Source organism: Heterocephalus glaber, unplaced genomic scaffold, assembly GCF_053883595.1.
Source record: "Heterocephalus glaber isolate CG9 unplaced genomic scaffold, H.glaber_assembly_v1.0 deba00001472, whole genome shotgun sequence".
Classification (NCBI taxonomy): domain Eukaryota; kingdom Metazoa; phylum Chordata; class Mammalia; order Rodentia; family Bathyergidae; genus Heterocephalus; species Heterocephalus glaber.
In genome coordinates, this window is record NW_028258315.1 from 55570538 (window position 1) to 55587786 (window position 17249).

General features: G+C 33.2%; 1 protein-coding gene across 2 annotated transcripts in view; it reads left to right on the forward strand.

Annotated features, from left to right (window-relative positions):
* The first annotated feature begins 6698 nt into the window (after positions 1-6698).
* The window catches only part of Cntn6 (contactin 6), a 338831-nt gene continuing 328280 nt past the window's right edge, over positions 6699-17249 (forward strand). Inside the window, exon 1 of one of the 2 annotated variants that reach the window (XM_004854219.3) lies at positions 6699-7454. The gene's annotated coding sequence lies outside the window, so the exon portion shown is untranslated. The remainder of the gene's footprint in view (positions 7455-17249) is intronic. The other variant, XM_004854220.3, reaches the window with a different exon arrangement.

Below are 17249 nucleotides of genomic sequence, written 5' to 3' on the forward strand. Positions count from 1 at the left end.
AATGTAAAGGAGGGGAGATTTATTTGGTTCATACTTGCAGAAAGTTTAGTCCATGATTGGATGGCTCAAAGGCAAAGATAGAATAGCAGAACAGCATTGTGGAAGAAAACTGCTCAACCCATGGCAGCCAAGAAACAGAGAGATAAGGAGGTAAGGACAAGAAAACATCCTTGTATATCACACTCCCCAGTCAAATCCACTTCTTTTAACCAGGCCTCTCCTCTTAATAGCACATTTAACTATGAACTCTGCATTGGACTAATCCATTGATGAATACATTGCCGCCATGACACCATCAAGTTTCAAAAGCCTCACCTGTGAATACCTGAGTCTTTGTGGGGAGGATATTTTAGAATCCAAATCATATCATCAGTCAAATCAAGTCACTTGTCCTGGCCTGTCTAGGGGCAGGGAAATACTGTACTTCATCTATAATAAGGCAGTGGCAAGAATGCACATACAAGGAAAGGTGAAGAATTGAGGTCAGTTTGCCACATGATTCTGAAAGAAATGTTAGTATATTATCTGTGAAAGAAAAGCCTACACAGTATTTTAGGTAATGTTGTCAATAGGCCAATAGCTAAATTCTATTTAATAGAAACTGAAGAAACCCTTGCTTTCTATGTCTAACCAACATTGAAATTCAACACAATGAATTATATATTTCATAAATTACAGACAAGAATGGAAAAAACAGAAGTTGTTTAAGCAGCCAAACTCTTGACAAATATCCAAATTTTAGAGTTTGTGTGTTCTGACCTCTTCATTGTGTCTAGGAAATAGAGTATAGCCATAATTATTATGCATGAAAAAAATCCCTCAATCTTCAGGGTTAAAAAGATTGGATTAGAAGAGGAACAACATTAATGAAACACATTTATTCTCGCTGAGACCTAAGCAATTTACCCTATAATTCAAAAAGATCACAATGGGCCTCACGTTAAATAATACTACTAAAATAGTCTTGCAGAGCAATTGGCACTCATTAAAATTCAGTGTTGAAAACAGTGGGTGAAAGGCAGTTCCAGGGAACAATTTTGCAGTGTCCTATGGTTGAGGCAAAACAATTCATATCATAAGATATCAGGTCTTACTCCCTGTTGTAAGTGATCATGTGTAACAATTCTATTTTTATATGAATATATTCAAGAGACTTGAACTGAATTATTGCAGTAGCTTTCTAAAATATACATTTTCCTGCCATGTGGTTGTAGGAAAATATATGCATTTCTCTGACTGTTTCCCCTTCAAAAGCAATACATTTCATGGCAAAATGTCGTTACTTTATTTTTCCAGAGGGAAGTGAAATTTTGAATATCTGGAAAATTATACATATGTAGTATAAAGTGACAAGATTTTTGTTTTGGGGCAAAAGACCAAGAAAATTGTTATCACTCATCCTTTAATGTGCTTCTACCTGAGGAAAGGTAAATGTGGTATGTGTATATATCAGATCTCTATGATATTCTAATTCCTACCTCTTCCTCACCAAATGGAAAGGAAAAACATAGTAGAAAAAGGGTTTAGATTTCCTGAGACCACTTAATGTCTTTGATCTTTTACAAGGCATAATGTAGAGCTGATGTAAGTATTTAGATTCCACACCATTGTCATGAACTTAATTCTTTAAAGAATGTAAAGGTTAACTATCAAGTTAATTGTTAAAGTGTAGACAGTTATAGTTTAAAAACATTAAAACTAAACATTTAATATGCATTTAGTGAGTGAAAGTAAGAATAATTATAGCTCCTATTTTTGCCTTCTATTTGATGGATGTGGTAAAGTTCTTTGCACGAGGTTGAGAATACAGGATGTTGGGACTGGGTGAACCTAGATTCACATCCCTGTTTGGACTTCTGCTGTTTATGAGAAGTTGCCATACAGTTTTAATCTTTCCGAACTTCAGTTAGCAGTAAAGAAAAGATAATACTAATATCTTCCTCCTAGGTTTTAAGTAGTAAATTTTATAATCATGTTTTTCCCATAGGAAACTCAAGAAATAGCAGAAAATTGTTTCTATCTCAGTGGTGTGGTGCCTGGCTCGCAAGTGCAAGGTCCTGAATTCAATCCCCAGTACTCCCCCTAAAAAAACAGCTTTTAAACCTGGGTTATTTAAGGAGTTTTGCATACCAAAGTATCTGGATTAGAGAGCAACCATAAATAAGAGAACATAATAATACCACCCAGCTTGATTAAAAACTTGTCTTTAAAACTACTGTACACGTTTAATAAGTTGCTATTTGTTTATCTTTGTTTTAAATTGTTTAGAAGACAAATGTCATGAGGAGATTCTTTACCACAAGGCAATTATGTAAGAGTAATTGTTAGTAGTTGTATTTTTCTGCAAGAGACAGAAGTGGATCAAGAGTTTTGGAACCAAAAGCTGATGATGTTTTGGATACACACTTCGTTTTGTGAGGCACTTTCTCAGAGGGACACAGACACTGAATTTCTTTTAATTGCAGGAGCAGAGGAAACACAACCATTGAGGGACTGACTCCCCGAGGCCTTGAGAGATAAAAGGCAGGCCTTCAGGTTCCGTAAAGCTGATTACTGTTACTGTTTCCTAAAGTTTATTGCTGACAAAGAAGCAGCTCTAACTCTTAGCATGTGCCTTGTGTTAATGGTAATACGAAGTAGTTATGTATTCCCATCAGACTGGTTGGGTGCTTACCTTTTTGGACTTAAAATTTGTGAGACCACGTGGGCATATAAAGAGTACCTGCAGCCAGTGAAATTCCAAAATCCATGCCTCAGTAGAATTCAGAAGGAACAGTGACTAAGCTACATGCAAATTGAATAAACTCAACAAAAAAGTTATGTATTGGTTTAAAAAATTAAAGTAAGGATTATTAAAAATATCTAAAATGGAGTGATCTTTAAAGATGATAATGTTGAAGAATATATAGGAACACACAAAGCAAATATATACTCTATTTTTATGCACACATGTATATATGACATGATATAATTTATATGTATGTAACATTTATCCCTTATGCAATATAGCAACAGCTCATTAGTAGTGGAAAAGTTTCTTAAAAGATGACTGACTCTATTAAAAAATTCTTTGTGACAAGTATGTAATATATGTCTCAAAGAATTTGACATTAAGTAGATAAAATGTACACAATAATATGAAAATTTGAAAAATAATATTATAAAGGATTCCTCAGCCACACTGGTTAGGTTTGATCCCTCTCCCACTATCCTCTGTCTGGATGCTCTTGAATAACTTCACTTCTGTATGTTTCACTTTTCTTGTTTGTGGAAAATGATATCACATTCATCAGAATGTTATGAGGGTTGAATGCCTGTACTACTAATGCAATGTATTGTTTTATATATGCTTCAAGCACAATCTGGCATATGTTTTGTGCCATAGAATTTATCATCAATATGATTATAATCACAGCTATTATATCATTCCATAGAAAAGCATGAATGAATTAAGCTAATCCAGATAGGTCTAAAATACAATAAAATGACTAACAATCACAGAAGAAATTGGATAAGTAGTTTTTAAAGTTCCACTAAACTCAATAATAAAAATAAGAGCAACAACAAAAATTGCATTTTGGTAGAATAATAGTCTTGTCAGTTTTTGTTCTTCCAAAGCTGGGCAGAGAATCTTCTCATTATTTAATTTTTGAAAACATCAACTTTATTAAGGAATACCGTACATGAAATTGAATATACCCACTTGTATAGTTGAACAAGCTTTGTCTAATCAATGTCTCCCTGTCATCACTGCCAACATCTAAAGCAGGGTATTTTCATTATCCTAACTAAACATTCCCCAATGCCAATTTAAAATTAATCTCCTACCTCAGCTCCAAGGAAATTACCTCTGTTTTCTGTAAGTATAGATTTGTTTTGCATTTTTTTGAATATTTTTCTTTTAGCATGATATATTTGGAATTAATCCAAGTTGTATCAGTAATTTATGTCTTGCTAAGTAATATTACAATTATGAATGCACTATAATTTGTTTATCCATTAACCTGTTGGTGGATATTAGCATTATTTCAAACTTTTGGCTATTATGAAAAATGTGCTATGAAATCTTCCTTGAAAATCTTTGTGTGCACATGTGCTTTCATTTATTTTAGGAAAATGTATGAGTGGATTTGTGTGTAATATTCCCAAACTTCCAAATTGATTTTTAAAATAATTATAATACTGTTCCAATGAGCAAGGATATAAAAGTTACATTTTCCTCCTGTCCTCAAAACCTTTCAATATTTTTGTTGTTCTTAATTTTGATGTGTAGTGGTATCAGGTGATAATGATTTACATTTTCTATTGGATAATGATTTTGAGCACCTTTTTTTGCTTAAATGTTTGTACAGTATTTTAGTAAAATGTCTCTTTACATTTTTGTTCATTTTTAACTGGTTATCTTCTTGCTGTTGAGGGAGAAAAGTTCTTAATGGCTATTTCAAAGAACAGTTATTTTTTAACTTTCCTTAAATCCAGTGTATCCACTTTATTTTTAAGTTTTATATGAATCCTAAGAAATTATTGCTTTGTTATATATTTTCTTCTAGGGTCCTAGATAGTTTAAAGCTTTGCCTCTGGTTTTTAATCTATTTCAAATTAATTTTGTGTGTATGTGTGAAGTAAATATTAAGGTTAGCTTTTGAAAGTGGATATCTTTTTTCAAGCACCTTTTCTTCAATTGTTATGCTTTTATCATTGAATTATCTTTATATATTTGTCTAAAATAAATTGACCATGTATATGAGGATCTATTTTTGAAACTCCAGTTATGTTCTGTTGATCTCTTTTGCCAGTACTAAATTGCTGTGATCACATTAGGTTGGTCATAATTTGTATAATCAGAGAATCAGTTCTTCAGCTTTGCTGTTTATCATTTTGATTTTACTTTACTTGATTATTTTCAATTACATATAAATATTTATATAACCTGACAATTTCCCAAAGAAAATCTGCTAAAGTTTCATTGGAAGATAACCAACCTCTTAATATATTGAGTTTTCTAATCCATGGACATGGTATAGTTCTTCACTTATTTGAATTTTATTTTATTTTTCCTCCGAGTTGTAACTTTTAGAGTTTAGAACTTAGAATCTAGACCTTTCATGTTTTTCAGTGTTTAAAATTGAGTGAAATGAGAAGATACAAATAAAAGGATACAAGAAAGAAAAACAGGAAGCTAAATAAAAGCAATTCATAAAGGAAGAATAATTGATAACCCATGCTAATTGCTACTGTTTAATCAAGTAAAATGAGAACTGAGAGTTCACATTGGATTTGTCAATATACGATTCATTGTTGACCATGACAGGAGATATTAATATGGGACATTCGAAATGAAAGAGTAACCAGACCAGACTGAAGAAAGGATGAGAAAGGATGAATTGAAGACAATGAGCATGGACAATTTTTTAAAATAATATTGCAACAGCAAGCAGAGAATGGAGCAGGAGCTAGGGGGAAATGTGAAGTCAAAAACATTGATTACTAAGATTGGCAAAATAGCTGCCGATCTCTAAGGTACAACACTACAGGAGAGAGGAAAGGCTAATGATTCTGAAAAGAGGGACAAGTTGCTGGCACAGTCCCTGGCTAAAGTAACAGAGGGCAATATGGAGAGTAAGATGGAGGATGTGGCCTGAGGAAGGAGTGTGGTTCACCCTGAGAAGCAAGATTGAAGCACAGGGGCTGATACATGACTATAGATGCAGTGTTAGGCATTTAATAAGAGTCTTTTCTGATTTTTATTTCTTTCTTAGTAAAGTAGGAAGCAAAGCAATTAGAAATCCTTGAATATGGAACAGAGTCGTGGGCATTTGAACAACGGAATATCTTTTAAGTTGAGTGAATTCCTCTTCATGGAAAAAAAAAATTCATTACATCATGATTATTTTTCTCAGATCCACACAGAAGAAATTCCTGTTAGCAGTTTCACACATTAAAAAAATGTCTAAAGAGTGAGAGATACCTGTAGGTTAAAAAATAGAGATTCAATTAAGACAAATATCATTCCTATAAAATTGTACATGTAATTTTTATCTATTCATCAGTTGGAGAAAAGAATAAGAGTATGTAAACTTTTTTAGTTTACATACTTTCAGGAAGCATCATTTCCTCTCTGAAGCCTCTGATGATGGTGGCTAGTCATTGAGGGGTGATGACGTTGGACTGACAGAAGTATATCCTTCAAAGAAATCGATAGAATGTCATAAATTGTAGTCATACAAGCCTTCTTGTTGGTCACATGAAAGCAAACTGAGACCACAAGAGATCTTTTCATGTGCCTGTATTTGACTGGGGAATTTCATTTTCCCAGTTTCCACTTACTATAAGATATTAGGAATATAATTTATTTTTATGTTAGCATTAGTAACTGCAAGCTAGCATTCTATTCTCATTTTGTAGCCATGTCTGTATGTGTTAGTATTACTGTATGCATGCATATACTTTTCATGTCACTTAGCTTTTATTTTCCAAGCAGTTAGTTCCTTTAAAAATGAATGACAGGTATAAAATATATTAAAAACTTTAGCCAAAGTGCTCTGTGTGAAACACAAAGAACATTCTTTTTTTTTTTTACAGAGATCTTATACAAACACATATACACTTGTTCTCCACCTCCCAAGATTATGTTATGAGAGCAGCAGTGCTTGTTTTGACTTCTTTTAGTTCACTTTCCTTATATATTTTCATGTCTTTAAGAAGTCTTGGGCACATATTTAAAAAATATAATTGAGAAAGGTTTTAGTGATAGTGCCTATGATCCTTTGATTTTATTTCCCTTTTCTTTTCACTCTAACTAGTAGCAGGAGCTACTGCCATGCTTCAGAAAGATTATGTTTGAATACAGACTAAATCAGCGCAGACCCTTGACTGGCTTAATCTTTGCTTGCAAATGACAATGCAGTGAAACCAAAGGGGAAAAAAATTACTTCTTTTCCTGTTGGAAACCTAATAAGTAGTTAGTCTGACCCAGTTTTCAATAAGAGAGATTTTCTGATGACCCGACAGTAGTGACTATCTGTAGTCAAAGAAAGGAGGATGAATTTAATCTTTCATGCCACTGGAATGGCAGCTGCTCTCAGTGCTCTCTGATTCTGTGAAGGATGATGAAGATAGAGCTGGCTTTCAATGTGGGGAGAATTTTCCTTTTGAATATTCCAAACGGGAGCTTTGCACATGTGCCTCAAGAACTAATTGTCTAGGTTCCGTCAGGAATGCAGCAGGAGAGGAGCGTATTTCATGCTTAAGACCAGAGAGGAGCCACGCAGTACTCAGTGGATAACAGGCTTGCAGTCCCAGCTGGGAAAAAAGAGTCCCATTATCTCCCAGCTGCATAGACATTCCATACGGCTTGGTTCTGCCTGGATGCACGGCATGCCTGGCTGAGGGCTTGAAACAGAGTTCTGCAGAAAAATTGTAAAGATCCTGAGACATTTCCCTGGTTAAGATCTGTAAGTACAAAATTGCACTGTCTGCTGCAATGAGAATATTGCTGGGCAAGCTGCTGCTTTTCTTCCTTTCGTGTCTTTGTATTAGCATAACAGGTAAAAGCTGGGGTTGGGGGAGAAGTGACTGCTTTATTGATGCTGTGTTTCTATGGTGCTGATGCTTAAAATGCATTTATTCCTTGTGAGGAAAAAAATGTATTGAATCTGTATTCAGGGGAGGTTAGGATCAAACCAGGGAAAGAGAGACTACAGGTATATTTTTTCAGTGTTTCACTAGTCTTTGCTGCAGTAAAACTAATAGGCAAGATGGGATGACAGTGCTTATTCTGGTACTTTCAGATTGCTACACGCCCTTTTTGTAACAGCAGATGGGAAAATGTGATTGTTAATTTTTTCCCATCAAAGGGTTGATGGGTACATTTTGATGCAGTGTCCAAGGATAATTTAAAGGCATGATTATAAAAAGTTTCCTGGGGGAGGGTTTTGATAAAGGAAGAAAGCAGGATTGGAGGTCAAATGGGCTCACCAAATTTTGTATGGCATTAGCTTTTTATCCTACTTTAAGATAATAGCTTCTGGAGTCTCCTGAGCCATTTGCACTAGTTAAGCTTGTCAATATAAGGTTCTTACAATACTTTATGAAAAGTTTCAGAAGTTGATGACTTCGGAACAAAACTTTTAAGAGTTCTGAAACTAGCCATGTATATATTACCCATTATGTTAATAGGGTACTGTAACATGGGGGTTGAGAGAAAATTGGAATTCAAAGTTCTTGCTTCTTTAAATGAAAATTACTTAGGTTTAAATAATCAGCATCCTGTCTCTGTCTTCTGAGAAACATTCACAGAATGACTAAATAGAAGTATATTGAGAAAAAATAGAAAGAACAGTAGAATTACACAAAATCAATTTGGTAAATGAGATATTCATAATTATATTCTATACTGACGATGCTTCTCAAAGATATTTGAAAAAAGTGCCATATGTTGAATATTGAACTGCTTGTTTTGAGCAATTTTCATTTATCTGATGGATTTGTTTATCATCTTTTAAGTTGTTGAAGGTTTCACCAATTTTTGTGTGCTATTTTGTAATGAGAGAAGATAGTTAAGCATCTCTCTTCTGTCCCTCTTCCCTCACATACAAATGAAAATATATCCATTTTCAAAAAACAAGCATATACACACTAAAAATATTGGTACAGTTTGTATAGTAAATACTGAGTCATTTTATCTTTGATGCTTCAGTAATTTCTTTTCTTTTTATTAGCAATAATCATGGCTGTACAGTCTAAAGATTTCAAATACAACAACTTTTATATTGGGTTTCATATGAGGTTATATAAATGCATAACATCACATCGTAGCACAAATGCTCATCATTTTTAAACAACTGCATTGCATTACTTCCTCTGAACATTCTAGGGAAGTACTAGAATATCTTTTTAAGAATTTCCATGTAACTTTCTTTATATAAATTCACTTGGTCTTTTAGAAAATGATTATTATATTTGATCTGATCTTAGATTTTAAAAAATCAAGTTGCAAAAATAATTTGAGGTATATAAAGTTGATTGCATACTTCAATTTTTCTATTATACTTAATAGTATAAACATACATTTGTACCTTTTAAATTCTTCTATAAGAGAAAATGGTCTATGAAATATTTGATAATTTATTTAGTTATGTATTTATATTAACAGCATAGTAATTAAAATGGAGCAGCATAATGTATACTTTTTAAAAATAATTCAAGTTAAACATAAAACTTTAAAAAGAAATCTTATCATCTATAAATAACAATCATGAGATTTGGAGATTATCCTCATGGCTAAATTTAGATAATAAGATAATTTAGGGAGGGTGGAAGAGGAAGAGAAGGGAGGGTTGTTTTTGTAGGAATAATTTCTTAAAATCATCCTTTGTTAAAATAAGAAGTGTTTGGAAATACAATAACATGATCTGCAAGAATGGTATCTTTTTTATTTTATTAAACTAGGAAGAATGAAGCTGAATGGAACTGAAGAAATTGCTACATTTTACTTCCAAAAATATAATGTTATAACTAAACACACAAACTATGCACACATTAATAGTTTGGAGTCTTTTCTTAGGATAGTTGTTTAAGTGTTAAACAGCCCTTTCAAGTCCTTGTTACAATGGTAAGATGAATTAGCATATGTATTTTATGGTTGTCAACACTACTCATACCTCCTGAATATAAACTCTATTATCAGTTGTACGTTACTGAGATTTATTGTATTTAGGTTGCAGCTCAATGTCCGTGGTCTTAGTTTAGATTCACTTCAAATTTGAAAGAATTCATTCCTGAGCAACAAATGTTTATTCACCATTATGTTTTAGGTTGTTGGATTTCACTTGTTAGTGTTGTATCCTTGCATCAAATATATAATCGTAGATGGTATATTTTCTATTCACCTGAATATTTTTTACCTGAAACATTAGTTACCTTTTTAAAATCACATTTATGTTTTCTTTCAGAAATATATACCTATTTATAAACATTACTGAGGAATCTTGAAAGTACTGTATTGCCATATTGAAAGTACTGTAGTTGTGCTGAAGTTTTAGATACACCTAAAATTCTCACTTTTGATTTTGACTTGCCTTTTTCTGTTGGATGTCCACATAACACTTAACTTTCTTTGTTTTGTTTTGTTTTTTATTGTCACACTATGTTCCACAGTTGCTCAGTCTTCCTTAAATTTTCTTGATGTTTACTGTATTTATTTATGATTCTTTTACATAAGGACTTTTTTCGTGTTTTTTGTGTTACATTGTTTCTTTAGTATGGATTTCCCAGCCCTCTAGAATTTTGGCCGTTTGTTCCACTACTTCTTTCTTTTCTTCAGGATCACCAATTATGAACATGTTGGATCTCATTTGTTTATCTTCCATATCTGTCATACTGTCCAAACTTGTTTTCAATTTTGTACTTTTTAGTTAGTTCAGTTTTATTTCATGAAGTTGCTCTGCCACATCCCTAACTGTGATATCCAAGTAGTTGTATTGTGATATTTTTGTTTCTACTGTACCTTTCATCTCTGTAATGTTTTTATTTTCCTCTTTTTATTATTTTTCTTATCTCCTGGTACTTTCTTTTAGCTAATATATTTCTGTTTTAAAATATGTACAAGGGGATTATGTTTTAGCAATATTACAACTATGTAAGAGTAATTAATTGCTTTCTCAAAACTGTAGCTGTTCTTGAGATTTATGTTTTTCAACTGCCTTTCAGATTTTTATTTCCTTCAATAATTTTCTTTCAAAATATGTGCATGAGCAATGCATAGGCAGGTCATAAAGGATTTTTAGGGAATTGAAACTATTCTAAATGATACTATAACAGGTACATGTCATTATACATTTGTTAAAACCCATGGAATGTACTATACCAAGAATGAACCATAACATAAACTATGGACTTTGTGTGATAATAACATATCATTGTAGGTTTATCAAGTGAAACAAGTGTACCATTATGGTTCAGAATGTCAGTAGTAGGAAAGTCCCTGAATATATTGGGGAAGGAGATATATAAAAACTATTTTGTTCAATTTCTAAAACTAAACTATTCCAAATGAAAGGAAAGTCTTTGAAATAGTAAAGAAAAAAAAAAAAAAACTGAGTGTTTCTTGATCATTTCTTTATTTACTCTTTTAGAATGAAGTCAACTTTTTTGGAGGGGTACCGGGGATCGAACTCCAGACCTTGTGCTTGCAAGGCAGGCGGCAGAACCACTGAGCTAAATCCCAGGCCCTTGAAGTCAACTATTTGTAGAAAGAGCTGAGAAGTTAGGTGTTCGTGGTAGAGATATTAAGGTCGAGTATATATATCTTTAGTCAAAAATGTATAATTGCCAATTGATCACCTTCAATTTGAGGCACACTTGTTCTCTGGTTGTCACTTCAGTGAATGACACGACATATAGCAAAGCCATTAAGGCACAAGTCTCTATATTGTGACCTTGTAGATCGTCCTTCGTTTCTTCCAGTATCCTCTCCAGCCATTCCATTGGCTAGCAGGGTTTTTGGACAGTCTGTGGCCTCCTGAAATTAAGAGAAAGCAGTTGTTTGGATTTTACGGATGCCTCCCAAGCATCTGGAAACGGGAAACGTGCAGATTCTGTGCTCAGGTGTTGTGTCCACAAACACTGAAACTGAGAACAGAGAATCTTTGGCTTTGCCTTTGTCTTGTATCACCACCACCCCCACATTACCTTTTTCTTTCTCTTTGTTGTTTCTGTAGGACAACCGATGAATAAAAATCTCTTTATTTGATAAATTTTAAATCAAAAATTTCAGTTTGCAATATTTCTTTAAATGGCAATTTGATTAGAAAAGTGTTACTCTTTTTTTTTTTTTTTTTGGTACCGGGGATCAAACTCGGGTCCTTGCGTTTGTGCAGCAGGCGGCAAAACCACTTAGCTAAATCCCTGGCCCAAGCGTCACTCATTTTAACAAAAGCTGTTCTAGTTAAAGTGTGTGTGTGTACTTTGTACAGTATGTATGTCAAAGTAGTAAAGATTTGCTATAGTGAAGCCATAACATGGGCCAGATTAGGGAAAAATATAGATCCCTTGGGTCTGCCTTCTCATAGTGCCTTCTGTTAGTCTATGTTGATGATGTCTTTGAGTTGCTTTATTATCTTGTAATGAACCCTAAGGCAGTTTGCAAATGAATTTTCATCATCATGATATAAACCAAAAATTTCAGACTGCAATATTTTCAGGAAGTCTATCAAGTAAAAAATTTATTAAAAAGATTTTCAATTAAATGATTGAACAAATAAAATTACTTAGATATTGTGACCCTTCAAAGAATCAATTAAATAATTATGTTGTATCCAATGTAGTAAAAAACTAAGGATCTTATTGGTAGAACCAATTTTATTCTCTGTATGAGACAGAGCAAGAGCAAGATTCTAGAACCAGGCTGCTTGAGTTTAGGAGCCATGCATGGTACCTGCTCTTCCCTGTATTTGCATAGTTGATAGCTGTAGTCTCCTTTCACTTCAGTTTCCCCATCCATAATGTAGATGTTAACAATATTGATTTCAGGGTACTAAGAGAATTAAACATTTTAACTGTGAAAGAAATCTTGGAAGAAAATGTAGCAATTGATAAGCACTCTGTGTTCATCATTTAATTATTGCTTTATTATTACTATTAGGTTTTTGTCTATGAGCTTTAGGATCAGTTGGATAAAAATAGTATAAACAATGAAATGAATAAAAATGATAATCATCATTTAATCCAATGTATTGGGTATTTAGTAGACAATAAAATTTGGAGTGTAAATCATAATTGGAGAAGCAAACAGTTCAAAGAATATTGTGAAAAGATTAAGAGATAATAATACTTGGATCCATATACTTAAAAATAGAAACGGTATTTCTGTACACAAGAAACAACTAAACCATATCAAGGAAAAGTGTTTGTTTAATTCTCTCATTATAAAAGCAGTGCCTAGAAAAGCATAAGAAAAAATAAGCCATAATTCCTTTTTTTCAGAAAAAATTACAAAATCCTTGTGCATTTCTTTCCTGTTGTTCATTTTTCTGCTTTTAAAAATTAAAATATGTGTATCTCAGGGTAATGCATGCATCTTCAGACAATAATAATTTATAGTTATGGAAAATGTACTCAAAATATAACTATCTGTCCATCAGTTTCTAGTCTCATTTTCTAGAGATGTTTTCAACAGTTTATTGTAGTATTTTCCTTGTAGTTACTATTGTACACTTAAATGACATATCCTGACTTCTGTGATAGAATCTACAAATATGAGATCATGTCTATTGACTCTATTTTTTAAAAGTTGTCAGTCTCTTTATACTTTCATACTTTCACATCACAGTTTTCATTGTTACATGAATTTTTTAGTTTTTGAGAGGTAGGAAAGTAATGCAAGATTATTTGGATCATTTTTGTTGAAGTAAGAAATATTAAATATTCAGGTCACTAAAATTAATAATTGTCAATTTCCACCACTCAATTACCAAGTGCTAAATTCTATTAGATGTTTAATATCATCTGTAATCATAAAACAAGTAAGGAATAATATGGTAATAGGGAACTACATTGCCACTTTCTGTTGTCTACTCTTCATTTTCATAGGTTGTATTCACTTAATTTCTTTTTGTTTATGCTTATGTAAAAATTGTATTGTGTTCATATAAATAGTATCATTCTGAAAATAAACATATAATCAAATTTGCTAACCTCATTCTACATTAAATTTTTTAGACCCATTATAAACATGTACAGATGTCGGTTATGTTGTTTCATCATATGAATATTTTATCTATATTACCCATTTTCTTATTGACACATATTAATTAACTGTATCACCAATGCATTGCTCCATTTATGTTTTATTTAAGAATTTTTACCCAAGTGTGAAAAGTTCTATAGAGAATATTGGGACTATGCTCTGTCAATAATTTAATATTTCCTATGTCTGACCTCAGAATTTCTGTCTTTTAATAAATGTACTTCATTCAGCTACATGTATTATGATTGCCAGTAGAGTTGGAATTCTCACGTTATACTCTAAATTTTTTTAAAACTTAATTTACTACCCTGTATTGGACTTATGCAACATTGCTTGTTCACTTTTTTCTAGCTTTAATTAACTTAAAAATTATACACACCCTTTATTACATTTTATTGAACATAAATATGTTAACATAGAGCACAACTTTATATTTTCTAAAAAAGTATAAAATACTTCTAATAAAGAGTGAAGATAGAAAAAACAGGACAATGATATGTTTAAATTGTCTCCAAGGTAGTCCACCATTTTTTGGAAGTTATTCCAAATATTTTTGCCAATGTTTTTTAAAATTTATGATATATTTTCCTGAGTTTTTATTCAACATTTATTTTGGCAACTTACATGTATCTCTTTGGATAATTTTGTGTGTATTAAAGAAAAATTGAAAGTCTTCTAGAAGTAGCATGGGAAATTCTTTATTCACATTCTAAAATAATACTGTTGTGTTGGTCAGTGATTTTCTCTGAACACTTTTTACATATTCTGCTCCATTGTCTTCTGTAATAGAATTTTGTGTCTGAGAAGACTGTTTTATAGTCTTATTCACATCACTGTAGATTTGCTTTTTTCATTCTGGTATATTTTAAGGGTTTTTTCTGTACAAAGATGTCTTCAAATGCACTAATGTGTGTAATTTCATGGTTTTGGAGGGTTTATTTTCTTGTTATTACTGGGAATTAAACCCAGGGCCTCTCACATGTTGTCCCACTGCTCTACCATTGAGCTACATCAATCAGCCCTAGAATGGCTTAAAATCTATCCCTTTGAGCTCCTACAATCTCCTAAATTTAGATTTCCTAGATTTTCTTCAACTCTGAAAACTTCTCAGGTATTATATATTTCAGTCTTTCATGTTCTAATGCTCTTTATTTTCTCCATCATGAACGATCATTCGGTATGTTGGTCTTCTATTCTTTTGTATTTGATTTCTTTTTTTATCTTTTAATGTCTTCCTTTCATTGGTGTTGCATTCTGTGTGGTTTCCTTAAATATGTATTTTACATTGTATTTTTTTTAAATCTGCAATTTCTGTAATTTCTATTACTATGCTACTCTTCTATTCTTTAGCTGTGTAAAAATTATGTAAATTTATTTTATAGTTGTACTCTACCATTTTCCAGTTTCAATGGCACATTTTTTTCGTTATTTATGTCTGCTAGATATCCCTCATGGTGGTTCATTTCTCTTTGTTGTTGTTGTTTTGTATTGTTTGTTTGTTTGTTTTGTTTTGGTACCAGGGATCAAACTCTGGACCTCATGCCAGGCAGGCACTGTGCTGCTGAGCTATATCCCCGGCCTGTCATTTCTCTTGATGCTTATGATTATCATCTATGATAAATTCACCCTCAGACGATAAGTTACTTTGGAGACCAGTTTTATCTTAATTGTGTGTGTTTCTCAATAACATTGCTTCTCTCTTGCATCTAGAGTGGCTCTAAAATTTTTCCCTCTTCTTGATTACTTAATATATATGTTTTTTGACATTATCTTACCATAGAGATAGAATGAATTTAGACCTTATAAACAAGTCTGGCCAAAATTAAGTGTTCTAGTTATCTCTTGGGGACTTTTTTTTTCTGCATCAGACAACTAGCTTCCTTCAGAGCCCTACATTTAATCTAAGGTCCTTTGCGACCTCTGCACCAGTCTTTTTATTTTGGGCTCCTGAATCTTTGTCTTTCTCATTCCAGCCTTGGCTCTGGGTACTTGTTAAAAACCTTGTTATTCTTACATAGCATTTGTATGTTTGTGTAGTGGAAGGGCTGGTTTTCTGCATCATATTACATAGTACCATTTACTTCTGTATACTTCCATGTTACTATAATTTTTCCTGTTTTCCTTCTTCTAATGAGGCATCAAACTTTCTGGCTTCCTGATAATTAAAATTTTTCTTTTATTCTAAAGGATTCATATATTTCTTTGATAAGTTTTTAGTTTCTTCGATTGTTCTAAAGAACAATTGAATGCATATGCTCATTCCAAAATCTTGAACTAGAAGTTCATATAAAGTGTGGTGGGTTTTTTTTCTCTTTTCTGTCAAATGTGGCTTTTATTCACCTGACAAGCACTTTTCTACAGCTGTACTTGTGGAATATCACATAGCAAAAACAGGAGACTTTTTTCTCTGGTCTTTTTTTTTTTTCTTCTTCTTCTTCTTTTTTAACCTTATTAAGAATGAGATTGGTCCTAAAAATACAGAAAGAAAGAAATATAAATTCACAAAAAAATGTACATTATCAAAAAGTCACTGAAACGCCATGTTTGGTTATAGAAAAAGTCAGTCCCTTTTGTTGTCAAAGAAACATACAAACTTATTCGTGTTGATGGTGTGTTTGCTTGCTGTTAGGAGACTGATGGGGAGAGGGAAACAAAGGGTGGACTGGGCTGTCTTACTTTTTATCTGCCTTCCCTACCAAGTACTCTTGCCAATAAAGAAAATCCACCTAACTCAAGGGGGCAGTGAAGATGAGGGAAAAAATGTCAGAAATGGCCCCTCTGATCTTGCCCAGTCCCCACCCTCTCTACCCCCCAACCCCCTTCAGAATGCCTGGTCCCTAGAGAGAGGGAGCTGGGAGAGGAACATAGCAGAGGAACAACTGAGACCTTACCCCACATCCACCCCCCCTCCAACGATGAAAATTAATCTACAACATTTTGCGCCAGGGGAAAACTGCTGTGGAGAGAAAGATGAGCCCCCAATTAGGAACAGTTCCAAATGTCTAACACAAAGTTTGTTACAGTGCAGTTATTTAGATAAAATATAAATATTTATGCATAATATAAAGTCAATTCAAATATTCTTCAATGCACTTATGTAAAAGCAAAAGAACAACTCAAATAAAATTAAAAGTTTTGCGATTTATCCGACAGAAAAGGCGACTTTAGAAATAGGCTCTGGAGGAGAAGGGACACACAGGACTAAGGGGCTTCCCAGGACCTACACTGCCCCTGCCCCTGGTGGCTCTTCAGTGCTGCCAGAAGTACTGGAATGAAGGCTCCACCTCCCTGGCACAGTGCTGGTGCTGCACCAGTGGGCATTTTGATGCCTCAACTCTGCTCAGGCAGCCAGCAGCCACCTCCCCAGTGCAAGTACTCGATCTTTCTTAATCCCATGAGCATCTGTGGGTTTAGTTGTGCTTTCCTTCCTTTTATCTACTCATCCTCCAGGACCCCTTCCCCAGCAGCAGGGACCCCTGAGCACAGGACAGGGAGGGAGAAG